This window comes from Camellia sinensis, chromosome 14, assembly GCF_055761805.1.
Source record: "Camellia sinensis isolate YWXY chromosome 14, ASM5576180v1, whole genome shotgun sequence".
In the NCBI taxonomy this organism is placed as follows: domain Eukaryota; kingdom Viridiplantae; phylum Streptophyta; class Magnoliopsida; order Ericales; family Theaceae; genus Camellia; species Camellia sinensis.
Window position 1 is genome coordinate 140,724,857 of NC_138974.1, and position 11,585 is coordinate 140,736,441.

At 34.7% G+C, this 11,585-nt stretch overlaps 1 long non-coding RNA gene across 1 annotated transcript; it reads left to right on the forward strand.

The window, feature by feature from the left end:
* Window positions 1-2,384: 2,384 nt before the first annotated feature.
* LOC145807838 (uncharacterized) lies at window positions 2,385-5,052 on the forward strand. Its single transcript, XR_014351266.1, has 2 exons — window positions 2,385-2,631; window positions 4,520-5,052. It is a non-coding gene; the product is annotated as an uncharacterized LOC145807838 (long non-coding RNA).
* The last annotated feature ends 6,533 nt before the right edge of the window (window positions 5,053-11,585 follow it).

Consider the following 11,585-nt stretch of genomic DNA (forward strand, 5'->3'; position numbering starts at 1 on the left):
CACTTCAATCATTAATAAAATTCCTCCAAAATCGTTTATAGAACATAGAGATACCCAATTCACCATTTATCAAATCAATTTCAACATATAAATTTCCTAACACCAAAATCCCCAATTTTTACGTCACATTCAAACCTAGATTAACCCAAATCTCAATCTCCAAAACGACCATCAAATTGATCATTAAACCAATAATTTCATGAATATAATAATTCCAACACTCTTCTTTCTTTGTTTTATAAAACATAAATTTAAGCTATAAAGCCTCTTCAAAAGTATTTACATGTAAGAAATTTAAATCAAGATCAAACTAATTTTTGATTCTCAAATATAAATCACAATTTATATTCAAATTTGTCCAAATTTAGATTTAATTTATTTTCTCCATATTAAACCCAATTTCAACCCACAAATTTTAAAACATGAATTAAACTTTCAAAACTCTTGAAAAATTCATGATACATGTACAATTAAAATTCTAATTTAATTTCTACAATTTGAATTTAATTCAATTCCTTCACCCTTTTACTAATTTCTTTGAGATTACATGAAATTGATTCTTAATTCTTTTCTATTTTCCTTTAAATCATGAAATTGGAGTTATGAAACTTTGCATGTATGAAATTAAGATCAAAACTAAATAATTTTAATTGGAGTAGCTCTAATTTGCATTATTATTAATTTTCTTCACATCAAACTCAAATTTAAATCCATAAACCTTTTAAACATGAATTAAAATCCCAAATCCTTGAAATCCTATGATGCATGTAAGGTTAAGTTTCAAATTTATGAAGAATGATAAAATCAAACTCAAACTAATTACTTTCTAAACTTATTTCCTTAATCTTAAACTTAGCTCAATTTTTAACATCAATTTAATTCATAATCATAGTTGCTCCAAGATATATTTAATTTGAGTCAAGCTCCTAAATTACATTACATGCATGGGTTAATAATCAAAATCAAAACCCAAAATAATTAATTTCCATAATCATGAATCTAATTTAATTTCATCATCTTCTTGCTAATTTCCTTTGTAATTACGTGAGATTGAACCTAATCCTCTCTTAATTACAGCTTTTAGGTGATTTATCCACAAGATTTAAGTTTCAATTTCTTACCTCAAGTCTTCAATGGGTGAATTTCTTAAGCATTTCTTCTTTCCTTCGCTTGGTCTCAACTTCTCTAAGCTCTTTCTTCAATTTCCAGCAAGAATAATAGGTGACTTCCCTTTTTATTTTTCTTGATTTGAACTCTCTCTCTCTCTCTCTCTCTCTCTCTCTCTCTCTCTCTCTCAAGCTTTACCACCAGGACAACATGAGACTACACTTTTGTGTTTTAGTCTCTTAAGAATGGTTCCAACAAAATGTTAAATGGAGTTGCCTACTCTCTCTCTCTCTTCATATACACATTTATACACATACACACACAGCTTTCTCTGCACACCCACCTCCAAACACACCCTCAATTCTAGACCATTCCATAATTCAAGTTATGATTTTAATTAAGCAACACTTAATCTAATTAAATCTTGATAATCACATAATTAAATTAATTATAATCAATCACCAATCCCTCATAATTTAATTAGTCTAATTGACTTCAATAAAGACCCAATTAATTATATTTAATCTTTATCATTCTGAATCAGATTTTTAATCAAACTTCCAAAAAGTCCCAAATATCAAATTAAGCTTATTGACATCATCAATTTTTGTTTCTCAAATCATTTAGGCCTTCAATTTCTGATCAGACTCAAAAAATTTGTCAATAAATTGGATATCTCAAAAATAGATTTAATTCGTAATAATCACAATTCTCCATCCTCATAATTTAATTAACTTAATTACCTCCAATTCGGACCTAATTAATCGAATTTCAACTTTACTAAACTGAATCGAATATTTAATTAAACTCCCAAATGGGTCCGTAATTAAAATTAGATTGATTCAACTTCTTAATCTCACTTCCTTAAGCCATTTGGACCCTTAATTTTTAATTTCAAAATAAATCTTTAATAGAACCATATACGAATCAGATTCCACAATTCTCATAAATCCCAAATTAAATTAGGATAACGAATAATTAAAATCCCAAATTTCCTTAATTAACCAAATAAAATATTATACGTGGTGGGGTCGTCACCAATGTCATGTAGAAGCTTCCCATGGAAGCCTTCTTTACAAGCTACAAGACTGTTCTAGAATGCCTTCTAGAACTATCTATACAAATATCTAATTATATGTACAAGTGTATAGCTTCTTGATTTCCCTAGGTCATTCTAGAATTCTTCATACTCTTGTAAAGTTTGCTAGAGAGTTCTAGATTCTTCTGTTAACCTCTCTTCCTTGCATGCTTTCCTCGGGATATTTTGGAGAATTCTATAAGGGGATGACATTAAGCCCGCATCTAGGTTTTAAGGTCCTCATTTGATACTACAAAACTAGATCATCTACTGAAGGTGTTCACTTGTCAAACAAATATGCTCTCTATTGTAGCTAAGAAATTAAGCAGAACTATGTATGTTGAAGAATTACTTTTTCAGTCCTCCCAGTAATTTGCACTAGCTGCAGCAGAAATTAATGGCATACTCTATGTCGTTGGTGGATATGATGGAAGAAATTACTTTAAGTAAGATTTTATTTCTTTTAATTTCTTATCTATTATTTTATTAGGTAGCATTGTCATTTATGGCCAGATTTACCATAATCAAGTAGTTCTGTTTTGAGCCTGCTTAAGATTGTATTTTTTTGTGTGTGTGTGTGTGTGTGTGTGTGTGTGTGTGTTATGTTACTAATGCATGCCCTGGTTCAGAAAGATTGGTTGATGCTGTTACATAAAACTGTTAAGTTGTGTTATTGCGAGGTTCCATGCCGTTATGGACCGATTAGTAGGTTGGAGTGAAATTAACGATTGTATTGGCTGTTGCAGTCTGTTAACTTACAGCAACGACTGTCCATTATGGCATGTGAATTTATATACATTTTGATAACACATATAGACTTAGGAAACTTGATTCATTTTTTAGATTCACATTTGCAGGGGTGAAAACAACAATATTTCTCTTCACATCTCTAGCATCATATTTCTGTAGAAACTGTTTATTGAACTAAACAGACAAAGGGTACAGTATATCCTTTGTGGTGAGGGGGGTTTGAGGAGGTGGGAGAAGGGTTCAAAATTGAACAAAACTGTCGTGTTAGATGGTCAATAGAAAATTTGGGTGTTAGAGTGGTTAGAGAACTTTTAGAAAAAAATTTGGGTAACCCATTACTATGGGAGGGTTGGGGCTGATCGATTAGGTTAATCCTCTGTTGGGCTTGATTTTGAGAGCTCTTCTTTAGATGGTTTGAAGTAAGGAAGTAGGCTCGTCCTCTGCAAGTTGCAGGGCGATGGATCTAGGTTGTCATGAAGGTGAGTGGTTGAATTCATTAACAGGAGATTATGGAGAATATGACAGCCAAATGAGTTGTGAAGGTTAGGTTTGCTCCGAAACTTTGCTGGGCTCACTGGAAAGGAAGTTGGAAAGAGGATTATTGGGTCAAAGAGCAGCGAAGAAAGGTAGAAATGGAATGGTGGGTTAGGATTTACTTTTCAATTCGATGGTGGTCATTGTAAGGGATGACTAGGTTGATAGGGGTGAAATGAAGATGTCTAGCCAGGGGGAGGTTCTCATGAAGTCAAAGACGGTGTCTGATGGATAGGGATGAAATGAAGATGTATATCCTGAAAATGCTAGAGACCCTAAAAATTCTACCAAATGTCTCATATGGATATGGGATCTATATGGGACCTATATTGTGTGGGTTCCATACCTATGTGAGATATTTAGTAAAAACTTTGGTAGAATTTTTAGGTCTCTAGCATTACTCACATCTATCCAGGAGGAGGCTCTCACATAGTTGGTGTCTGAGAAGGAGAGGCTCTCACATACTCGAATACCCAAGGTTGGGAAAAAAAAAAGTATAAACTTGAAATTGTATTAATTCTCCAAAACTTGTGTTGCCCTTAGGCTTACAATCATTGTTTATAAATCTAATCTCATTATAGTAAAACAAGAAACAAATAAAATAGGAAATCTAAACAATCTCAAATCAGTAAACTAAATAGTTTTATACTAAATTAAAATATTCCTAATCAAAAATTAATTTCATAATAATAAAATAAAATATATAATTATTAGAATTTTGTCTAGATCGGTTAGCAAATTATTGTTGTTTATATTTATATTTATAGTTTTATATGCTTTTCTTTTGTTTTTTTTTTTCTGTAATATTGTAGATTATGTCGATTAGATTTTTTTTTCTTGTGTCTGATTTATGTGGTAAGATGCCAATTTATTGTTGAAGTGTCCTAACCGCCAATTAAAGAGTTTAGGGAGGAAAACAATGTTTATCTATAATCTCATGCTGGCACCAAAAATTACAGGTCTCTTCGTATAATAATCTCCTTTGCTTCCAAATATAAAGGGTGCTCAAGTCTATTCAATGTGTATTTGTTGGCTATATATTTTGTACAGACTTATAGTAGTTTGACACGTGGATTATAAGGGGCAAATTGGGGAATCAGTAAAGGTCTCTAATCATCAACAGAAGCGTAGCAACTTGCAGCAATGGCAATGGATCCGTGAGACATGGGAATAGTCAAGATATCCAAGGTGACGTGGCCAAAACGGTTGCTTACAATTTAAATTCAAAATCAGGAGGGAAACCCAACCATGAGAGTGGAATAGTGGAAGCAAACTATTCAGAACCACACTCAATGATCATGGAGATCATTTCGATGGTTACCACCTACTTCGACGGCTCTTCAGAGCCTATAAATAGAAGAGAATGCTGATAATGCAAGGACCCAGAACCAAATCCAGAAACCAATTTACCTACTTTTTATTTTCCAATCTTTTAATTCCAGTCTTTACATTCTTGTACTGCACTTCAAATTCCTAGGAGTAATTCTAAGTTAGCCTATCACTGTAATCCCCTTCGAAGCTGTGAAAGTGTGAAGGTACCATTGTAAGTTCTTGTTTACTTAATAAAAGATTGATTTCTAACACTATTGTTCTCTTCTTCTATTTTAATAAGTCATCTCAATTTCTCCTAAAAACAATCAAGCCACCAGTAAAGTCCTCTTCATTGAGGCTAAAAGAACTTCGAAGCAATCGTCTGACTAATTGGTTGACATTTATTAAATTATATAAGGACTTATTGATACTTGCTGGCACGCTCAAACATGACACGACACGACATTAGGGGTAAGAACTCCTAACACGACTCGAACCATACACAAAGTTATCAGGTTAGGGTGAGCATTTTTCGACACGAACATGTATATGACACGTATAATTTTTTATGTGTTTGTTTAGATAGAGAGTCCTAGAAAGTAATGGAAACTAAAGTTTCCTGTACAACTCAAATTAGCTTGTTAGTTAGGCTAACAATTTCTTGCAAAATATACAAAAAATATATATATATATATATATTTTTCTGACAAATCTTGACAAGTTTTATTTTGTTTCATTTTTGCCCGTGTTTCTCTCCACAACCTCCTGTTATGTAGTGATTATTTTTTTTTTTTTTTCCCATCATTTTCTTACAAAAATTTTCATCTATTAAAATGCATGCAAGAAATAAATTTTCATTTTTTTTAAAACTTATTTCACTTTATTTTCTACCATTTTTACTATCATCAGTTTCTTTCTAAACAAACAGAGCCTATAGAATCACTTAAAAAAAACCCACTTCTCAAACAGACCTTAAATTGAACACATTTATACATTAGAAACTAAATCGACACAATTTAAATATTAAAAATCAAATTAAAACGTATGTTTTATACACAAAAACTAAATTCATATAATTTAAACATTGCTTAACTATAATTTTTTTGTAATATGCACAAAATATGTGGTTGATAGTTAATTGAGAAATTTACCATACAAAAACAATAATGGCAAGTAATAACCATAGTGCGCAGTAGCCCTTTAGAGTAGGTTTGATTGGTAGGATTAATAGTGAGGTGGTAAATAATTTATGAGATTAGCATAAGATTAGTTAATTAACCGGATTAGTGAGATACATAATTCCCTATTGTCCGGTTTGTTTTGCAATAATGGAAATATATAATCCTAATTATATATATGTTTTGCATTATTAGTTGTTACACATATATGTAGCTTGCTTTTCGTGCTCCTTTCAAATATGATAACCCTACAATTCGGACTCCCGTGGTTCTAAATCTGATTCCACAAGTGCAATGTGAAATAGATAAACACAAATGAGTCCAAATCCGGCAAATCTTTTGGAAAATTGATTTTGAATCAAAATGTCAAAAATGGACTGCTTTGCCAAATTATAGAGTCGCCACCTAAATATTTTTGGAAAATTTAGGAAACCCGAGACTCGTGCCCAAGGCCACTTATCCATCATCACCAAAGTGTCTTGGCTCGGAAACTTATATACGAGAGGGGAAGGTCATGAATTGAGCACTCCTGCTCACCTGATCAAAGATCGGCCTCTACTGATCATGATGTGACTCTTATTTACATTATACACTCTTGTTCCAATTATTAGGCTATTTTTTACTATGTGTTGCACACAAGAATAGACTAAGTTGCAAAAGTTGGAACACTTTGATCTCATGTTTGTTTGAAAAGAGTTTTGAATACGAGTCACTTAAAAAAGTGAACATGTATATACATTTGTCAAAACTTCCCAATTTAAGCAATTAGCCTTCATCTACTGACACTTAGACAAGTATATCACCTAAGCATTTAGCCTCATGGTTTTATGCTTGACATGGCAACATTCGCACACATGCAATATACTAAAGCAATGAATGCTCACCTAGTACTCCAAAGCAAGCCAAAAGAAGTAAAAGAATTAGAAAAATGCATGCTCTAACGATGTGAATGACTAATGCAACACACACAACATGCAATTAATAGGTTCGGCTACTAGTATGACATGTGAAACAATTTGATAGCATGCAGTTTAAGCACGTTTTCAAAGAAGCAATAAACAACAATGCTTGTTAGAATGATGTATCGAGCTTTATGCATGCAAGACAAATGGATACATTGTTCATGAAGAATGCTAAAAGAAACGTGATGCTCTATGCTATCCATCATAAGAAAGTAAATAAAACGGAGAAAGAATGGGGGTTGGAAGACATACACAATATTACAATTTTTCCCTCACACAGAAGGGTTCGAATAAATGTCCAAACTACGCTAATTATTACAATACCAAAATTAAATAGCTATTCTAACTAATTAATTATAACACAAAACTAACTAGCTATCCTAACTAATTAATACAAATTAAAATTAAACTAACTAATTAGTTACAAAATGAAATTTAATTAACTAAGTAATTAACTATTACAAGTTCACTACTTTAGGTACAACATATTACTATTAAACATAATTGTAACGAGCCCCGAGAAGCGAGGAATGGCTCATGCTTGCATGCAGATTTCCACTCGAAAATGCCCTCTGTTTGGCTTCCAGAATACTTCTGTTTTGCAGTCAGAAAATTTCACTATTATTTTTTCACCTCAACCTCTGCTCTGTTCTGCAAGAAAAAGGACACTGCCTGGCTGAAAAAAGTGGCCGGTCGGCCAGAAAAAGTGATCGACCGTACGGTAAAGTGGCCGGCCAGCCACTAATGTTTGGTATTGCCTTGTTGTAATAGACACAACACAAACAGAGTATTTTCAGGGGATGTTTGTCTACCCTGCCTCTCCTTATCATCAAACAAATGAAAGGAGGAGTAGGCTTGATTCGCAAGCCATCAATCGACGCAAATTCATTGCGGGATGACTTATGAATCAAGGGATACAATCTCAATAAATAACAATGCAAAGACTCACAAAACCTCCTCTCTCTCATGATATTGATCAAAGGAAGTGATTGATATTGACTCTTGAATCATCTCATCACTAACAAGTATGAAACGACCCAAGACTTAATGGGTTCAATTAACGTCCGATTGAACCCCAAACCAGTTTCATTTTAGTCCCAATTTTATTAACTTCTTTTAATTACCTTTCCATTCATTAGTCATTTTGGTCCAAAAATGAGCATTAAGTCCACTAATGGAGAGAAGTGGCAAACAAAGGGTTGTGTCATGCCTTTAGTAATGAACCTCCGAAGAGATTAAACCATTAAAAGGATCTCTATCTCAAGATTAAACAACAATCGGTTGAAACGACTCTCAAAGCAATGAAAAGCCAAGAAATGAGGGAGGTTGCAGAGGTGATTAGAGGTGAACACTAGTATGAAAAGCATTAAATAAATGCTATCAACTCAAATAGGTTGGTGTCAAGTGCCTAAAACAACAAACCTATGAGGACCATTACACTACAAGCATATTATACAAAGCAAAAATGAACTAAAAAACCTAAAACAATCCTAAAATAGTCAAAAATAGTGCTGGAATTCACATGGAAAGGCATGAAAAAGTAAGCTACAATATTGAGGAAAGCTAGTAAACAAGCACAAGGAGGAGAGGCTAACCCCTCCATTTTTGGGACTTCAAAACACCATTTGTAGCCTCTAAAAACCTTTGAAATTCAATAGTAAGAAGCTCAAAAAAAGTTGATGAAAAGATAGGAAACACAAGGGCAAGAGCTTGGAATACAAGGTACAATGAAGGGTGGTCCACCCTCTACCTTGGGTACGTAGCTTTTAACCACAAGTTTCAGCCCATAAAAACAGATGAAAAGGGACCCAAAAACAGCAAGTAAAGATAGTAAATAAATAAGGGAAAGAAGCTAAGAATTATACCTCTTCAAGAGAAGTAATACCGTGAGTTATAAACCACCAATTCCACACCCTCAAGAGCTGAAATTCAAGCTTGAGAACCTCAGCAAGGAACCTTAGAAATTAGGTTTAGGAAGTGTAGAGAGAGAGTGTGTAGGTTGCAAGATAGAGAGATATTTTTGGGAATTTTTCTTCAAAATTTTCTAACCTAATTTTACGAGAGGAGGTCATCTATATATAGAAAAATATGTAAGGCTCTCGAAAATATCAATATACATACAGCTTGTGTAGTGCATACACCTGTGGAGACAGCTAGCACAGCTGGCAAAAAGATCTGTTTTTACTAACACTAGTTGGATAGTCGTACACTCATTTGTGGCTGACCGGCCACCAGTTGGCCTGCAAGTCTCTGGGTGGTCAGGTTTGAAAAACTGTTATTTTGGTCCAAAAGTGGTGCAAGCTTTTGAGGCTCAAATCCGAGTCTTGAAAGTTTTGTCTAAGGTTAACTAGGTCTTAAGTGAGACTGGTGTGACCCCTCCAGCCTTCCTAGAAACTTTCTTGACCATGTTCGATTCTAGGGTAAGTGGTGAGATTAGTTTTGAATTAAATTTCAGACTTTAGGATTTTCTAGTGTTAAGTTTAGTTTTTGGAAAAATTGAACAATGAAATTCTGTTGTGATTTTTCAGAAATTGCTTCAAGAGGTGACAACAAGAAATTTTGTTCCACCTGACAATCTTAATAGTTGGGTCGGAACTTGCCCTTAGGGTCATGGATAGGAGCTCGGTTGTCTTTCAATACCATGTCTCCTTCCTTGAGATTCCTGGACTTAACTTTCTTATTAAAAGCCCTAGCAATTCTGCATAGGTAGTCTTGAATGTGATATAATGCCTTCAACCTCCTTTCGTCAAACTAAGGGTGCAACTCGGGCGGGTTCGGTCGGGTTGGGAGGTTGTCCAAGCCCAGCCCAAGTTGTGCTGAGACCTGCCCAAGCCAGCCCAAGCCCGAATTGTAACCCGAGGTTGTCTACCCAAGCCCGACCCGAGTTAAACCCGAGTTGCCCGAATTGCCCGAGTTGTAAATGAATTTTTGTTTTTTTTTTTTTGTAGCTACATTATTAAATTATTAAAATTTGACTCTATTTACAAATTTTTTTGTTTATAGAAAATCATTAATGCCATCAAAATAAATAATTTATATAATGTAAGAAAGATGTCACTATAGTAGTCCTTACAATTTATGAGTGAAAATAAAAAGAAAAAAAAAAGTAAGATTTTATGTTATTTGTATATATAATATATATTCAATATGATTTAATAATATAAATTACTTTAATATCATGTAATGGCTAATAATTTATATGTATATTTAATATTTTTATATATCTATATATATATATATATAATTCGGGCTTCGGGTTGCTCGGGTTGTTTGACATCTTTGCCCAAACCCGCCCAAATTTAATTCGAGCTTCTGAATTTTTGCCCAAGCCCGTACCGAATTTGAAAATATTTTGTCCAAGCCCTAAAAAAATTCGGGCTGGGCTCGGGTTGAGCCCATCCAAGTTGCACCCCTACGTCAAACAGCATCAACTCCTCAAACCTACTCTGTTGCCAATCTGCCTCTGCTATCTAACACTTAGCTATAATTTGCAGGGACAGTACTTCAATTTCAATTGGCAGAACGGCTTCCATCCCGTATACCAGAGAGTAGGGGGTTGCCTCTGTGGATGTCCGAATCGACGTTCTGTAGCCCCAAAGTGCAAACGGCAGCTTATCCGGCCAGTCCTTGTAGGTCTCAACCATCTTCCACGGGATGTTCTTAACGTTCTTGTTAGCGGCCTTAACAACCCCATTAGTTTATGGTCTATATGTTGATGACTTGTGAAAGCCACATTGTATTTCTCGAGAAGATTTACCACCTCTTTCTTGAAGTGTGAGTCATTATCTGATATGATCTCGTTCGGAACTCCATACCTACAGATGATGTTATTTCTGATAAACTTAGCTACAGGCGACATTTTCAACACCGCATAGGACTAAGCTTCCACCCACTTTGTAAAGTAATCAATTGCCACAAGAATGAACTCATGTCCATTTGACACCTTTAGCGAGACTGCACCGATGACGTCGATTCTCCAGACTGAGAAAGGCCATGGTGAAGTCATGTTGTAAAGCTTTGACGGCGGGATGTTCATATGATTGATATGGATCTGGAATTTGTGGCATCGCCGTACAAAACCAATACAATCCTCCTCCATGGTTGACCAATAATAACCTTGTCTGGGGATCTCCCGGGCTAGCATCACACCATTCATATGTGCCCCACACTCTCCTCTATGGATAGCCTCCATGAGACGCTTCGATTCCTCTTCTTCAACACACAGCTTGTACATTCCCAGATGGCCTCTTTTATACAGCTTGTTTCCGTAGATGACAAATTGGATGGCCAAACGTCGTATTCCCAGTTTCTCCTTGGCATTTGCCCCTGGTGGATACGTCTCTTTTTCCAGAAAGTTTCAAATATCGTAATACGAGGGGTTTTTGTCTTGAACTTCATCAATTGTGGCGATGCTTTCATAGGCCAGCGTGTATTTATGTTCGAAAATGATCGGACGCATCTTGACTCCCAGCAGGATGTCTACCATAGAAGATAGAGTGGCCAATGCATTAGCAAACCGGTTGTTCTCTCTTAGTAGATGCGTAAATATCAGTTTTTTAAACCTCGGAACCAGAATATCCAGGGCCTAATGGTAAACCTTCATTTTCTTCTCTTTGACTTTCCAGTCTCCGTTTGCTTGAGAAACAACCAAGTTTGAGTCTCTAA